General features: G+C 41.5%; 1 pseudogene across 1 annotated transcript in view; it reads left to right on the top strand.

The window, feature by feature from the left end:
• LOC147636512 (peroxidase P7-like) overlaps window positions 1-16,752 on the top strand; it is a 29,225-nt pseudogene extending 12,473 nt beyond the window's left edge. Inside the window, exon 2 of the transcript XR_015266415.1 lies at window positions 15,181-16,752. The product of XR_015266415.1 is annotated as a peroxidase P7-like (transcript). The remainder of the gene's footprint in view (window positions 1-15,180) is intronic.
• Window positions 16,753-17,250: the final 498 nt, after the last annotated feature.

Here is a 17,250-nt window from a genome sequence, read left to right as displayed (position 1 = left end):
ACTTGGGAACCACAAATTACATGGGAGCCTTTACTTAGAGATTGTATGGCACTGAAAAGGTGTGTACCCTATTGTGTCCGGTTTGGCTGAATTCTAAGCACTTTGGAGTGCCCATATAGATCCGAACAAAGTTTCACTTCCGAATCTGTCCTATTTTCATTGAATTCTAAGCACTTTGGAGTGCCCATATAGATCCGAACAAAGTTTCACTTCCGAATCTGTCCTATTTTCATTGATTTCCTTTTTTAGATTTTTTTTTAAAATTTTGTTGCAGTATTCAGTCTGGCCATTTACTTATGGATACATTGTAATTTTGTAAATGAATAATCATATAATGTTGAGTCAATCACTTCATGACTTCATATAATGTTAAGTCAAGCTCTTCATGACTTTGTTATAATGTTGAGTCAAGCTCTTCATGACTTTATTATAAAAATGACTTCCTTGATTAATCATACAATGAATCTAGTCATAAATCATCTCATACAAAAATTTGGCACAGCTAAAGTGGCTTTATTATCACTTAAAGCCTAAGCCTCAACCCACTTGGTATAATCATCTATTCCACTAGAATATAATTATTGCCACCTTGGTGTGAGCACGAAGTTTGAATGGTCCTATAGAATCAAGACCCCACTATGATTCAATGGGGGAAATATTAGATTATGTGGCATATCCGATTATGCAATGCTAGGCTGGCCCAATCTTTGACAAGCATCACATTCTTATGGGAACTTCTATGTATTTCTTAAGACTCTAGGGGTCTCCATAATCTTGCTTGAAATACTTTTTGGAAACTCCACCAAGAGGACAATGTTGAGCTAAAAAAAGCAAATAGTAATGACCATGTCGGCGGACACCTCATCACTTGGATGAGTTTTTGCATTGTGCAAAGCATCCATTCTTCATGGAGAAGGACGGGTGGTTAAGGTGGATATATCTAGTTGAAATTGAACTACAGCTTTGGGTTTTTATCTAACTCTTTCTTGAAGAGTTCCTAGGCCCATCTTGTTTCAAGTTAGGAAATAAATAGGGATACTTGGGAGCATAGCAGTACTCCTTCCAATACTTGGCCTAGAGAAGGTGGAGATATCCAGGGTAATAAATAGGGATACTTGGGAGCATAGCAGTACTCCTTCCAATACTTGGCCTGGAGAAGGTGGAGATATCCAGGGTAAATTAAACTACAACCTTGGGCTCTCTTGCTCTAAGAGGTCCTAGGACCATCTTCATTTGATTGGGGAAAAAAATAGGGATACCTAGGAGCATAGCACTACTCCTTCGAATACTAGGCCCATCTTTGCTCGAATGGGAAATAAATAGGGATACTTGGGAGCATAGCAGTACATCTTCCAATGCTTTGCCTAGAGAAGGTAGGGTCACCAACACATAGCTTTGGGTTTTTCTCTAGCTCTTTCTCAAACACGTCCTAGGCCCATCTTCGTTCAAGTTGGGAAATAAATAGGTATACCTGGGAGCATAGCAATACTCCTTCCAATACTTGGCCTAGAGAAGCGAGAGATATCCAGGGAAAATTAAACTACAGCTTTGGGTGTTCTTGCTTGAAGAGGTCCTAGGCCCATCTTCATTCAATTGGGTAAATAAATAGGGATACCTGGGAGCATAACAATACTCCTTCCAATAGTAGGCCCATCTTTGCTTTATTGGGATTCCTAGGAGCATAGCAGTACTCCTTCCCATACTTGGCCTAGAGAAGCTAGGGTCACCACCACACAGGTTTTTTACCCATGAGTTTGTGTGTGATTGGGGAAGCTCTGGGATGGGGAGAGCAAGTTCAAAAATGTCTTCCCACTTCACCACTTGCTGACTAGGCCTCTCATGATGTCTATGGCCACCCCCCATGCTCCACTTAGTTTCTTATAGGGCCAATGTCAAGTCATCTCCTATCGAATCTTTGGATGTGCTAGTACTGATGAGATATGTGTGACAAGAAGAAATAAATCTGGAGGATGTGCTAAGGTCTGGCCCTCAAGTTGGAAGAGCTTCTAGCCTAATCTAATTCTATCCATGTGCTCCATGATCTCTGGCTGTTTGGTGACCTGGTAGCAATCCTATGTGTGATAGATGATGAGCTTATGCTCCAATTTCTTCGTGGACCGGATCTTGTTGTTGATCAAGTTGCCTTCAACTTCTTGGAGAAGATCCACTCCGAGAGAGGGGGGAAATTGGTGGCTATCGTCACCTAATACTCCAAGAGTTTGGGGACCTTTGTGGTGGCTATCTTCACCTAATACTCCAAGATGTGGAAGGTATCACCCAGGCGGGTCATCAATGTCTAACGTAGCACTAGTTGAGCTCGATATCTTAACAAGGAGGATCACCCAGAATAATTGCTGCGTGAGTTATCAACAGCATCGCCACAGCAAAACAAACTTCAAGTTGACTTGCCAAGCACCATCGCCACCATAGTAGCAATCTTCGAGTTGAGTCACCAATAGGATCACCACAGTAATGAAGTTCGAGTTACTACAGCATGATGCGGTTTCATCAAGATCACCTCAGTAGTGCACTTTGAATGGTTGCAACATTGTAAGGATGCACCTTGGCTCTTGATACCAAATGTTAATTAAGGAGGTTGATAATAGTGATTTGCATTAATCATAATAGTGCTGCAAACAGATAGGCGATAGAGACACTTAATGCCATTAGTTGGATGCCTCTTAAATAGGCTATGGGTACATGAGATTAACTAGTGAGTAGGTACTAATATTTCTCCATAATCCCCTCCTACATTAACTCCTTGATTATCTCCACCTCTTGCCTCTAAGAATATCACCAAAGAAGGAGGATGTAGGGCGTGTTGATTGTGGTTGCATTGAGACCTTGTTACAAGAGTAAAAAGGGCCAATATTAATACCTTAATGACCTTTGAATTGAGCTTTACCAAAAGGGGATGTTTATGTGTTCATGTGTTGGATCATATCCAACAACCTCAAGCAGGGAGATGTGCTCTTTGCCGACTATGAGTTTTGATTGCAATGTGTCATCCATATTAAGTTTCCATCATTTGTCATTATGTTTCATTCAAACTATTTTGTAAAATGAGCATTGGTTCTTTATAGTCATAGTACTTTATGAGTGTCATAAGCGGTGCTTGGGCTCTGGTCGTCGCCGAAGATACCCACACGTGCATCGGGGAAGATATTGGAGCAAGGAGTAAGAGTTATTTTCTGAATTTGGACATGGATCTGGTTGATTGACCTTGCTGGTCCTCAACGGATGAGTCCATGGCTCTTTTATATGGATCTGTTGTGGTTGATCTTGCTGATCTTCAATGGAGATTCCATTTTGACTTTTATAAGTGAATATATTGCCGGGTACTATGAGCTGGGAACTATCGAAAAGGCCCCTGTGGATAGATGGTGAGCATCTGGTTGCCAATGATGCCATAGGTACACCGATGAAGGAAAAATTGGAAATTAGGATTCAACCGGATATTTTGGAGGATTATGATCTGTGATACTATAGGTTTATTAAAAGATTGTTTTAAAGACAACTGAATCTGTGAAAAAGGCAATTTCATATTGGGTGTGTAAGTGGTATGATTAGTTTTAAGTTTGCACGAATATCCAGCTAGGGGGCCTGGGAACTCTTTTCCCTAGTACCTTGGACAAAACCTAACCAAATTCTTAAATGGATCACGTCACTACAGTGGTTGGGAGGCTGGCTAACCCACGAGTGATTGCTCTATCTAGAACTGTATTTTTCTTGGATTTGCAAATATCATTTTCTATCTCCATTATTATCTTTGGCTAGCTCATAAACAAATATGATAATCAATGCCATATTGGTAGTTATATAAATGGACATACGGACGTCATAATGTTGACACACTCATTAATGAGTTCATGGAAGTGAAGATATTTGTGAAGTTAGAGTCTGAAGTAGGACATGCTATCCTTGTAAAGGGTTTTTGTTTAATTAATGACTTTGAATTGATCAAAAGTTGTTTTCTATATTTTTCAAAATGTGGTTGAGGCAACAAGATGAGTGTGGTTACACATTTCGTGATAGAGACAATGTCCACTTCAATAAAGCATTCGCATAAGATTCTCCTCCTTAAATATAATACATGCTTTGAGTATTATAAGCCTCAATATCATAAATATGCAATTTGGAGAAAATAAATCAATATATTTTAACAACCTATTATTGGTTAATTTTCCTAAACATATGAAAACAAAAATTGGTATTTTTCTAAATTCCCTAATATAGATTTAGTTACTCGTTGAGGTGGGAGGGATTAAGATAGGATTAGGGAGACTAGAGAGGGGATTAAAATATTGATTACCCTAATCACAGGCACTCAAAGAAATTATTATGTGCCACAATAGAAGAAAAACCAATCAACCATAAACTTGTTAATCCATGATAAGCAAGGTAATTAGAATTTTAACCACACTTAGAGAGGAGGATTAGAGAGGAGGATAGAGAGATACTGACATAGAGAAAGAGAGAGAGAGAGAGAGAGAGAGAGAGAGAGAGAACCTATGCTTCTTGTTTTCATCTCTCACCAATGTTGTGCTTGACGTTGCCAGGCTTGTTGCCTTAACGCTTGGTGTTGATGTTGCTTTTCTCAATAGCCCCTTGTGGTAGTTTGATTGTAGTCCTAAGAACTACCTTGCTTTAGCCCTTGATGCCACCTTTTGAGCCTTGTGCAAGCCATGAGCAACCACATTCTCTAGCCTTGCTTTTGCCATTCAAACCCTTACTAGGGTTGCATTGTGTGTGACATGCGTACATAGAGTGTATGTGCATTCACATACCAATCTTAGGAACATGCGTACATAGAGTGTATAAGCATTCACATACCAGTCTTAGGAACATGCGTACATAGAGTGTATGTGCATTCACATACCAATATTAGGAACATGTGTACATAGAGCATACATGCATTTGTATGTGTAAGCACAAAAGTGAAGGTACATGCACAAATGAAACATGGGAGTGTGCATGCATTGATGAGAACATACATTTGTATAATGGAACGTGGCATGTGTAGATTGGAACGTGCCTCCATATATTCTATAGATAACATTTTCAAAGATTTTTTTATGAATAGGTCCTTAGTGAATATGCAGGTGCAGTGTTGAGCCATGACTATGTGTGTCCCAATTATCGCTATTCTGATCATTGGTGATCTGAGGGCATTAGATCGTACCATGGACCAGGTTTTCCCCCACTGGAGCCCACCCATCCTCAGATGTTTCGAGAAAGCTAGTGATTAGAGAACCATTTATATAATCAATATTGGCTTCCTTGTGGACTCTCCTTCACCAGTCTCCATCCCTCTGCTTTCTTCTTAGTCGCATTTATTCTTTTCTCCATCTCAAGCGCTTTTGTCCACTCTTTTGACTAATTCCTTTGACATTTTTAATTAATTTTTTTGATGGATATCCCTTTTTATTTAGTTAGGGTGAGGTACCTATTCTCTAGTCCATCGTTTATTGATTTTTTTGATGGGTATCTCCTTTTATTTAGCCAGGGTGAGGTGAAAAGATGCAGGGGAGAAAAGAGCTTGAGCTCTTGCAAGCACACACACACAGTGACACAAACCCTAGAAGATAACACACAAGGTGAGAGGCTAAAAATTCTTCTTCTTCACACAATAAAAGAGGTCTACAAAGAAGATAAAGTGACTAACACACATAATAAAGTGTATACAAGCGGTCCATAATGTGAACATGCTAAGACGAGTGGGTAGATGTGGACTAGTCAGTGTAGTCTAGTTGTAGAATCTCTGGCAAAGATATGTCGATGCCAGCTACCAAACGTGCCAGTGATATAAATGTCAAACGGTCATGGAGGCGCCTCGTGAGTGTCAGCTCATGTTGAGCTTAACATCTCAACACTCCCCCTCAAACTCAACTCCAGCTCATTAACTCCAAGCATATCTCAAAATCTGTGAAGCTTCTTAGCTCCCACAAGGCCTTCGTGAGATGATGTCAGCAATCTGATCCTGTGTGCTGACGTAGGCCAAGTCGATGTTGCCTGCCAAGACTCTCTCCCTCATGAAGTGGTAGTCCACCTCAATGTGTTTTGTCCGTGCATGAAAATTGGGTTCTTGGCCAACTGTATACTACTAAGATTGTCACAATATATGACAATCTTTCTCTCCACATGCAACCCCAAATCAGCAAGCAACTTACATAACCAAGCTACCTCACATGCTGCCACTGCAGCTCCTCTATACTCTACCTCTGTTTTTGACAAGGCAACTTTGGGGTGCTTCTTGCTGCTCCATGTCATAGCAGCACTCCCCAATGAAAACATAAATCCATTGGTACATCTCCTGTCTGAGATGCTACCTGCCCAATCTGCATCTATGTACCCATATAGCTCCAATAATACACATGCTGCATAAATCAATGCATAATCAACAATGGCCCTCAAATACCAAAATGTGCGTCGCACACTGTGCATGGAACTTGCTTGAACTGGCTGTCTAAGCCGACAGTGTAGCTCAAATCTGGCCTACTAATCGTGACATAGATCAAACTCCCTACAATCTTCCTGTACATAGTGGGATCCTCCAACACATAACTTGCATCCGCACTAAGCTTTCCATTTTGATCTAATGACACTGAGATTGGCTTACAATCAGGCATCCTATACTTGGACAACATGTCCAATGCATACTGTCTCTGTACAACCAAATACCCTTAGGTGTTCGAATGAGCTCAATTCCCAAAAAGTACCACAGATCTCCCAAATCCTTCATCTCAAATTTCCTTTTGAGAAGACTTTTCACATGCTCAATCTCTTCCTAGTTGTCACTAATAAGATCATCTACATAAATGGTGATGATCACACTACCCTTATCACTCTTGCGGACATATAAAGAGTGATTTGCATCTGCCATATGAGAACCAATAGTGACAAGATACTGAACAATCTTATCATGCCATGATCATGGAGCTTGCTACAAGGCCTTATGAAGCTTACACACATCCTCTGGGTGACTTGTATACTCAAAACCTAGTGGCTGGTCCATATACACCTCTTCTTGCAAGTCATCATGCAACAACGCATTTTTGACATCCATCTGATGTAAAACCTAGCCTTTAGCTACAGCCACTACAATCACAACTCTCACAGTTACCATCTTTGCAAATAGGGAAAATGTCTCCTCATAATCAATCCTGTGTCTGCGCATATCCTTTAGCTACCAATCTAGCGTTGTACCTATCTATGCTATCATCATTGTAAAGTTTCACCTTATACACCCAATAGCTTTCTTGCCTTCAAGCAAAAGCACCAAATCCAGAAAACTACTGAAAATACCTTGCAGTGACGAAATGAGGCCCGTAATGCACTGGAAATACGAATTTGGCTGACAAAATGTTTGATTGGACAACATACCTGCTCTATAGCTCTGCACCTATAAAGATAGCTCCTCAATCTAAGATGTGTAGATTCCAGAGCTACTGAGGGAGTGTTGTACCTAAACTAAAAAGGGAAAAGAGATGATGGTGCTCTTACCCATGTAGTACCACTTCCTTCCTTGCTTATTCTTGCCTCTTTCTTGCCTCCTTAGCTCTCACACAAACCAGGCTCTAATACCATAAAGAGAATGTGGGGGAGAGGGAGAGCTTCAAACCCTAGCAAGCAAACACACACAAACACACACACACAAGAGAGGGCAAGACGACACAAGAGAGAGATGGATACCTGAATTTTCTTCTATCTTCTTCTTCTTTACTAAACCGACATAACATAAAGATAAGAGTACACACTATATAGGTTAGTAATCACTACTCAACATACAAGGGTCGGTCCATAATGTGAACCGAACTAAATGAGCTCGCGCTATAACTATGCCAGTCTCTAGTAATCCAAAGTGGCTGTCACACAGCCTCTCATCCCACTGGGTGCATATCACCCATAATCTCACCAACCATGCCAGTGGTGTAGATGCGGAACGTATCACCCAGGCTGGTCATCAATGTCCGACATAGCACTAGTTGAGCTCGATATCTTAACAAGGAGGATCGCCCACAATAATTGATGCGTGAGTTATCAGCAGCATCGCCACAGTAAGTTGACTTGCCAAGCACGATCGCCACCACAGCAGCAAACTTCGAGTTGAGTCACCAATAGGATCACCACAGCAACGAAGTTCGAGTTACTACAGCATGATGCGGTTACATCGAGATCACCTCAGTAGTGCACTTTGAATGGTTGCAACATTGTAAGGATGCACCTTGGCTCTTGATACCAAATGTTAATTAAGGAGGTTGATAATAGTGATCTACATTAATCATAATAATGCTACATCACATAGGCAATAGAGATGCTTAATGCCATTAGTAGTTGGATGCCTCTTAAATAGGCTATGGGTACATGAGATTAACTAGTGATTAGGTACTTATCTTTCTCCATAATCCCCTCCTACATTAACTCCTTGACTATCTCCACCTCTTGGCTCTAAGAATATCACCAAAGAAGGTGGATGTAGGCGTGTTGATTGTGATTGCTTTGAGACCTTGTTACAAGAGTAAAAAGGGCCAATATTAATTCCTTAATGACTTTGAATTGAACTCTACCAAGGGGATGTTTATGTGTTCATGTGATGGAGCATATCCAACAACCTCAAGCAGGGAGATGTGCTCTTTGCTGACTGAGTTTTGATTACAATGTGTCATCCATATTAAGTTTCCATCATTTGTCATTATGTTTCATTCAAACTATTTTGTAAAATGAGCATTGGTTCTTTATAGTCATAGTAATTTATAAGTGTCATAAGGCATTATCTTGAATGATCAGTCTATCTAGAATTGTATTTTTCTTGGATTTGCAAATATCATTTTTCTATCTCCATTATTATCTTTGGCTAGCTTATAAACAAATATGATAATCAGTGCCATATTGGTAGTTATATAAATGGACATACGAACGTCATAATGTTGAGTCATAATGTTGACACACTTATTAATGAGTTCATGGAAGTGATATTTGTGAAGTTAGAGTCTAAAGTAGGATATGCTGTCCTTGTAAAGGGTTTTTGTTTAATTAATGACTTTGAATTGATCAAAAGTTGTTTTCTATATTTTTTGAAATGTGGTTAAGGCAACAAGATGAGTGTGGTTACACATTTCGTGATAGAGACAATGTCTACTTCAATAAAGCATTCCCATAAGATTCTCCTCCTTAAATATAGTACATGCTTTGAGTATTGTAAGCCTCAATATCATAAATATGCAATTTGGAGAAAATAAGTCAATACATTTTAACAACCTATTATTGGTTAATTTTCCTAAACATATGAAAACGAGAATTTGTATTTTCTAAATTCCCTAATATAGACTTAGTCGTTGAGGTGGGAGGGATTAAGATAGGATTAGGGAGATTAGAGAGGGGATTCAAATAGTGATTACCCTAATCATTAGCACTAAAAGAAATTATTATGTGCCACAATAGAAGAAAAACCAATCAACCATAGTCTTGTTAATCCATATGATAAGCAAGGTAATTAGAATTTTAACCATTCACTTAGAGAGAAGGATAGAGAGATACTGACATAGCGAGAGAGAGAGAGAGAGAGAGAAAACCTATGCTTCTTGTTTTCATCTCTCTACACTAATTTCCCTTAGTCTCCTTGGAAAACCTATGCTTCTTGTTTTCATCTCTCTACACTAATTTCCCTTAGTCTCCTTGGAAAGCTTGTCACCCACGTTGTGCTTGACGTCGCCAGGCTTGTTGCCTTAATGCTTGGTGTTGATGTTGCTTTTCTCAATAGCCCCTTGCGGTGGCTTGATTGCAGTCCTAAGAACTACCTTGCTTTAGCCCTTGATGCCACCTTTCCAACCTTGTGTAAGCCATGAGCAACCACATTCTCTAGCCTTGCTTTTGCCATTCAAACCCTTACTAGGGTTGCATTGTGTGTGACATTTTCTTGTAAAGCCACAACAATGATCACCCGCCTTGCTTTGTTTACTCTCCCATATGATCTGTTGTTTTGCATGATACCTTGCACCATGTGATGCCTTATTGTAGCCGTGTGATGCCTTCTTGCAATCAGCTAGCCCTTTAACAAAACCACCCTCTTTGTCACACCCAGCCACCTTGCTTGCATGCACTTTCATTTGCAGCCTTTCCATGTTGTTGATATTGTGTGAGAATGCCTTGCAAGCTATGGCCAACCCTTCAACAGATCGTACCATGGACTAGGTTTTCCCCCATTGGGGCCCACCCATCCTAAGATGTTTCAAGAAAGCTAGTGATTCACCAACCATGCCAGTGGTGTAGATGTGGAAGGTATCACCCAGGCGGGTCATCAATGTCCGCCATCGTAGCACTAGTTGAGCTCAATATCTTAACAAGGAGGATCGCCCATTGTAATTGATGCGTGAGTTATCAGCAGCATCGCCACAGCAATGAACTTCGAGTTAAGTTGCCAACACGATCGCCACCATAGCAGCAAACTTTGAGTTGAGTCACCAGCAGGATCGCTACCATAACAATGAACTTCGAGTTACTATAGCATGATGCGATTACATGCACTTTGAATGGTTGCAGCATTGTAAGGATGAACCTTGGATCTTGATACCAAATGTTAGTTAAGGAGGTTGATAATAGTGATTAGCATTAATCATAATAATGTTGTAAATGATAGGCAATAGAGACGTTGAATGCCATTAGTTCGATGCCTCTTAAATAGGCTATGGGTACATGAGATTAACTAGTGATTAGGTACTAATCTTTCTCCATAATCCCCTCCTACATTAACTTCTTGATTATCTCCACCTATTGCCTCTAAGAATACCTCCAAAGAAGGTGGATGAAGGCGTGTTGATTGTGGTTGCTTTGAGACCTTGCTACAAGAGTGAAAAGGGCCAATATTAATACCTTAATGACCCTTGAATTGAACTCTACCAAGGGGATGTTTATGTGTTCATGTGATGGAGCATATCCAACAACCTCAAGGTGGGAGATGTGCTCTTTGCTGACTATGAGTTTTGATTGCAATGTGTCATCCATATTAAGTTTCCATCATTTGTCATTATGTTTCATTCAAACTTTTTTGTAGAATGAGCATTGGTTCTTTATAGTCATAGTATTTCATAAGTGTCATAAGACCTTATCCATCATTATGTTTCATTCAAACTATTTTGTAGAATGAGCATTGGTTCTTTATAGTCATAGTATTTTATAAGTGTCATAAGGGCTTATCTTGAATGATCCATCTATCTAGAACTGTTATTTTCTTGGATTTGCAGTTATCATTTTTCTATCTCCATTATTATCTTTGGCTAGCTTATAGACAAATATGATAATCAATTCTATATTGGTAGTTATATAAATGGACATAAGGACGCCATCAAGTTGACACACTCATTAAATAGTTCATGGAAGTGAAGATATTTGTGAAGTTTGAGTTTGAAGTAGGACATGCTATCCTTGTAAAGGGTTTTTCTTTAATTAATGACTTTGAATTGATCAAAAGATGTTTTATATCTTTTTCGAAATGTGGTTGAGGCAACAAGATGTATTGTGGCACATAATAATTTCTTTGAGTGCTTGTGCTTAGGGATAATCACTATTTGAATCACCTCTCTAATCTCCCTAATCTTGTCTTAATCCCTCCCACCTCAAGGAGTAACTAAGTCTATATCAGGGAATTTAGAAAAATCCCAATTTTCATTTTCATAAGTTGAGGACAAATTAACCAATAATAGGTTGTTAAAATGCATTGATTTATTTTCTCCAAATTGCATATTTATGATATTGAGGCTTACAATACTCAAAGCATGTACTATATTTAAGGAGGAGAGTCTTATGGGAATGCTTTATTGAAATGGACATTGTCTCTTTCACGAATTGTGTAACCACACTGAAGAAAAACCAATCAACCATAGTCTTGTTAATCCCTGATAAGCAAGGTAATTATAATTTTAACCATTCACTTAGAGAGAAGGATAGAGAGATATTGACACAAAGAGAGAGAGAGAGAGAGAGAGAGAGAGAGAGAGAACCTATGCTACTTGTTTTCATCTCTCTACACTAATTTCCCTTGTTTCCTTGGAAAGCTTGTCACCCACGTTGTGCTTGACGCTGCTAGGCTTGTTGCCTTAACGCTTGGTGTTGATGTTGCTTTGCTCAATAGCCCCTTGTGGTGGCTTGATTGTAGTCGTAATAAGCACTACCTTGCTTTAGCCCTTGATGCCACCTTTCCAGCAGCCTTGTGCAAGCCATGAGCAACCACATTCTCTAGCCTTGCTTTTGCCATTCAAACCCTTACTAGGGTTGCATTTTGTGTGACATTTTCTTGTAAAGCCACATCAATGATCACCCGCCTTGCTTTGTTTACTCTCCCATACAATCTATTGTTGTGCACGATACCTTGCACCATGTGATGCCTTGTACTTGCAGTCAGCTAGCCCTTTAACAAAACCGCCCTCTTTGTTCATAACCAACCACCTTGCTTGCATGCACTTTCATTTGCAGCCTTTCCATGTTGTTGCTATTGTCTGAGAATGCCTTGCAAGTTGTGGCCAACCCTTCAAATTTTATGTTCTCTTAATAAGAGGGTGTACACACGTATAGTGTTTACACGTCACTCTCTTAATAAGAGGGTGGTGTACACACCTTTGGTGTTTACACACCACTTTAGTGTGTACACACCCTTAGAGATGCTTGATTCCATTAGTTCGATGACGCTTAAATAGGCTCCGTTTGTATGAGATTAATTGAAGATTAGGTGCTAATCTTTCTCCAAGGTTGATAATAGTGATTAGCATTAATGATAATAACACTGCAAATGATAAAAAATAGAGACGCTTGATTCCATTAGTTCGATGCCTCTTAAATAGGCTCTCGGTACATGAGATTAATTGTTGGTGATTAGGTACTAATCTTTCTCCATAATCCCCTCCTACATTACCTCCATGATTATCTCCACCTCTTTCTCCAAAGAAGGTTGATGTAGGCATGTTGATTATGGTTGCTTTGAGACCTTGTTTTACAAGAGTGAAAAGGGCCAATATTAATACCGTAATGACCTTTGAATTTGAACTCTACCAAGGGGATGTTTATATGTTCATGTGATGGAGCATATCCAACACCCTCCTTGATCTATACATTGAACATAGCTCCTATGAGCATAGATCTACATGAAATAAAAATGCATGAGTCCTAGGTATTTTCTAAGCATAGCATATCCCTCCAAAGCCCCATCATAACTACATGAAACATAGTGCCTCATGTGCACTATCATGAGTTGGGCATGGGGACCCAACACTCCCATCAATCTCCCCTTTGAGGGCTACATGGTCATCATCATAAGAGGCGTTTACATGGTTTCATAGTGCACTGTTTGCTTGAAGTGTAGAGGTGCTAGCAATGCTTTCTTCATCCTTGTTGTTATAGCATTTTTCTACAAGATGTCCTAGCTTTCCAAATGTTGTGCATTGGAGATTTGGTTTATCCTTGTGATAACAATTCGTTGTGAGATGGCCAATCCTACCATAATGATTACATTGAGGAGGTTCTCCATTCTTCTTTTGAGTGAGATATGCTTGATCCACCTCATAGGCTTCATGTCATAGGTGCTTCTTTTTATATCCTCCCATAAGAGAGGACTCCACATCTTGAACTTCTAGATACAAAACATTCAGAGGTGTAGTTACAATATTGTCATATTCTTCAAGCATACTATTTAGTAATAAAGCTATTGTCTCTTCATCATCATTGACAAGTGGAAATAGGATATTATGGGAATACTTAATCAAGTGGAGATTCTTTCCAACATAAAATGCCATATGGGAGAGAAAGAGGAGAACTTAGTGGCTGCAAGAATATCCCTAGTTTGAGAGAGACATGTGGATTCTTTATGTGGGGGGGAATGCAATCAATTCCATAAAGTTTGAAGCCCAAGGCAGGGTTGCAAATTTCAGGCATGGTTGTAGGGCTGAACTAGGAGCTATCAAGTGTGTAGGTTTTACATGCCCAACTACCTTTGCCAAGTGTATGGTTAGCCTACCATAAAACTACACTAAACTAAAGTGAATTCTAGGCACTCCTCACGGCTCAGTTTACTCATCAAGATTTTTGTGGGCCATGCATTAGTTAAATTGTGGGCTAGAGTGAGCCTTCAGATATGCATGTGCCTTTAAGTTTTAGCAAAGTTAACTAATAGGGGAGACCACGCCATCCAGTTTTGCCCAGTTCCACACTTCCCACATCCCACAAATGGCTTACGACCTACCCAATTCCACCCTTGGTTTTGTCAGCCTTAGTCATTTTACCCTCCTTTGCCAAATTTAATTTAATAATGGTGCACACACAACACCTACACAGGGTTAATCACTTTATTTAACAAGGAAAGCCTTACTATTTTTGGCTCAATACTCACGACAGGGAAAATGGCACGTACTCAATCTATTTTTGGCCTCCATTTTTCAAAATTCACTCATCTTTAAATTTTTACCTTAATAATACTGGGGTCCACTCACAACATGTGCACATAGGCCCTCAAGGCCTTATTTAATTTTCTCGAACATGCGGACCCTGATATTTCTTAATTATTCTTAATGTTTTCCAACTAAAAGAAATTATTGTTAAAGCTTTGAGAAGAGTTTGTTTACCTATAAATGCAAAATACGCTTTACACATTTTTTCTCTCTACAATAATTACATAGCTTCAAAATTTTTACATTAATTAAGTACACAGGGTAAGAGAGATCTTTCAAAGAAAATACGACGCCTTGGATCGAGGAGTGGGAATGGTCCCCCCCCCCCCCCCCCCCCCCCCCCCCCCCCGCCCCCCCAAAAAAAAGCTTCCGCTTTTTGTTAAATACCTTTTAGCCTCGAGCTGCGAATTTGTCAATGGACGAGTCTTCGCCGTTTGCTAACGTCAAGGCTTGCTTGGATGTGGACGGCATATATGGCTGCGTGGAAGTTGGAAGCGGTCTCTCTGGCTGAGGTGGATGGAGTACACGCACGCGCTACTCTGACCACTTCCACCACCACATCATACATGGTGCATGCATGCCGGGTGAAGGTATAAAGGGAAGAGACTCGGGGTCCGCTTTTACGTCGGATCTCTTTCTAACTCTTCTGCCCAAGTGTGTAAATCTGTGTCATTCTCCCCACCAGCAGCCCACTCACAGATCAGTTCCTCTTTCTTCTTCCTTTGCTTCAAGAATATGTTGCACTCAGCGAGCCTCATCCTCACACTAGTTTGCAGCTGGTCGCTCGTGAGCGCCGCGGCGCATGGATTAAGGGGCCCGGCAGTACCACTAGGTCTAAGCGTTGCCTTTTACGATCGCAGCTGTCCCAACGCGGAGTCGATTGTGAGAGAGGTGGTGCAAAATGCGGTGGCCACAGAGGCGCGCATGGCGGGCTCGCTGCTGCGCCTCCACTTCCATGACTGCTTCGTGCAGGGTTGCGACGGCTCGCTGCTGCTCAAGAGCATCCCGGGCGTCCTGGAGGGGGAGCAGGAGGCCCGCCCGAACAACAACTCCCTCCGGGGCTTCCACGTGGTGGACGACATCAAGGCCGCGCTGGAGCGCCAGTGTCCGGGAGTGGTCTCCTGTGCGGACGTGCTGGCCATGGCCGCCCGCGAGTCCGTCCTTGTGAGTGGCGGCCCCTTCTACCGCGTGCTGCTGGGACGGCGCGACGGGCTCTCCGCCAACCGCTCCCTCGCCCAACCAGTTCCTCCCCGGCTTCAACTTCAACGTCAGCGATCTGGTAGCCAACTTCGCCGCCGTGGGCCTCTCGGCCAGCGACATGGTGGCCTTGTCCGGAGGCCACACCATCGGCAAGGCCAACTGCGCCACCTTCAGCTCCCGCTTGCAGCCGCCCACTACCGTCGACGACCCCACGGCCCTGGCCTCGTCCTACCGTGACTCCTTGCTCCTCCAGTGCCCTTCTGCCTCCAGCGCCTTCGTCAACTTGGACGTGGGCACGCCCACCCTCTTCGACAACCGCTACTACACCAACCTCCTCAAGGGCCGGGGCCTGCTCCACTCCGACGAGGTGCTCTACTCCACGCCCGGAGCCACCCACGACCAGGTCGCCGGCTACGCCGACAACCAGGCCACCTTCTTTCGGGACTTTGCAGCAGCCATGATCAAGATGGGCAACATCGCAACCCTCACGGGATCTCAAGGCCAGGTCCGCACGCAATGCGGGGCGGTCAACCGCTAGTGCTAATCCTCGTTTAGCCTAAGGTTCCAAAGGGAAACATGGAATGGGAGCTCAGGCTCTAGCCTCAGGAGGCGCCGAGCCGCTTCAACCGTACCTCCGTTTGCACTTTTATATGCAAACAAACCTTCCCCATTAATCATCACGCATCAAGAGAATGTCGACACCAGGCAGTTTACTTAGCTTCTTACCCATTAATCATCACGCATCAAGAGAATGTCGACACCAGGGGTTACATCTTCAGTTTACTTAGCTTCTTACCAAGAAGTTTAGCAGTGACTGATCTTATCTTACTACCAATATCTGTGGCTAGCTTCTAAGCTTCTAAAGGGAGCTCTTTCACAAATTGTCTTGAGCTAGAAATGATCCTACCAGCGCCTTGATGGGCTCTTGCCGCATTCCTGTTTTCCCATGTGGCATTCAGGACACAACTTCTAATGACGTGCCATAGCGTATACATTCCTTCCTATACACCCAAGAAGTGCTTGCTGTATCTTATCGATACTAATAATACAAAACTCCTTAAATTTTTATTTAAAAAAAATGTCGTCACCTCGTGACCTTCATCGTTTTGGCATAAAGAAATGTACCATTATGCTGCTCACTACCATGCACAACACTAAACACCTTTTCTCTCACCTTGATATATGGGTTCGTGTGACTATTGACTTCCCCAAGCTCAAAAGGAGATATATCGAATCCTCGTGAGGACTTCATGCTACCCTCATCTCACGACTTCATGAGGACTTCATGCTACCCTCATCTCACGACTTCATGTTGTGAACGAGGCCTCAACACATCAACTCAATTCTTCATGTGCAAGTCCTTAAGGCATTCTCTTTACACACACGTAATCTTCTTATGAAACTTTTGTAATGCATGCTCCAATCTCTTTTGATGAATAGGCATACATGTAATCTTTTCATGAAACATTTGTAACGCATGCTCCAGCCTCTTTTGATTGGAACGTGCCTGCATATATTCTATAGATAACGTTTTCAAAGATTTTTCATGTAAATAGGCCCTTAGTGAATATGCAGGTGTAGTGTTGAGCCATGCCTATGTGAGTCTCCTTCACTAGTC

This window comes from Cibotium barometz, chromosome 8, assembly GCF_041138505.1.
Source record: "Cibotium barometz isolate CiBa-2024 chromosome 8, ASM4113850v1, whole genome shotgun sequence".
Lineage (NCBI taxonomy): Eukaryota > Viridiplantae > Streptophyta > Polypodiopsida > Cyatheales > Cibotiaceae > Cibotium > Cibotium barometz.
This window is presented reverse-complemented; position numbering and strand designations above follow the sequence as displayed.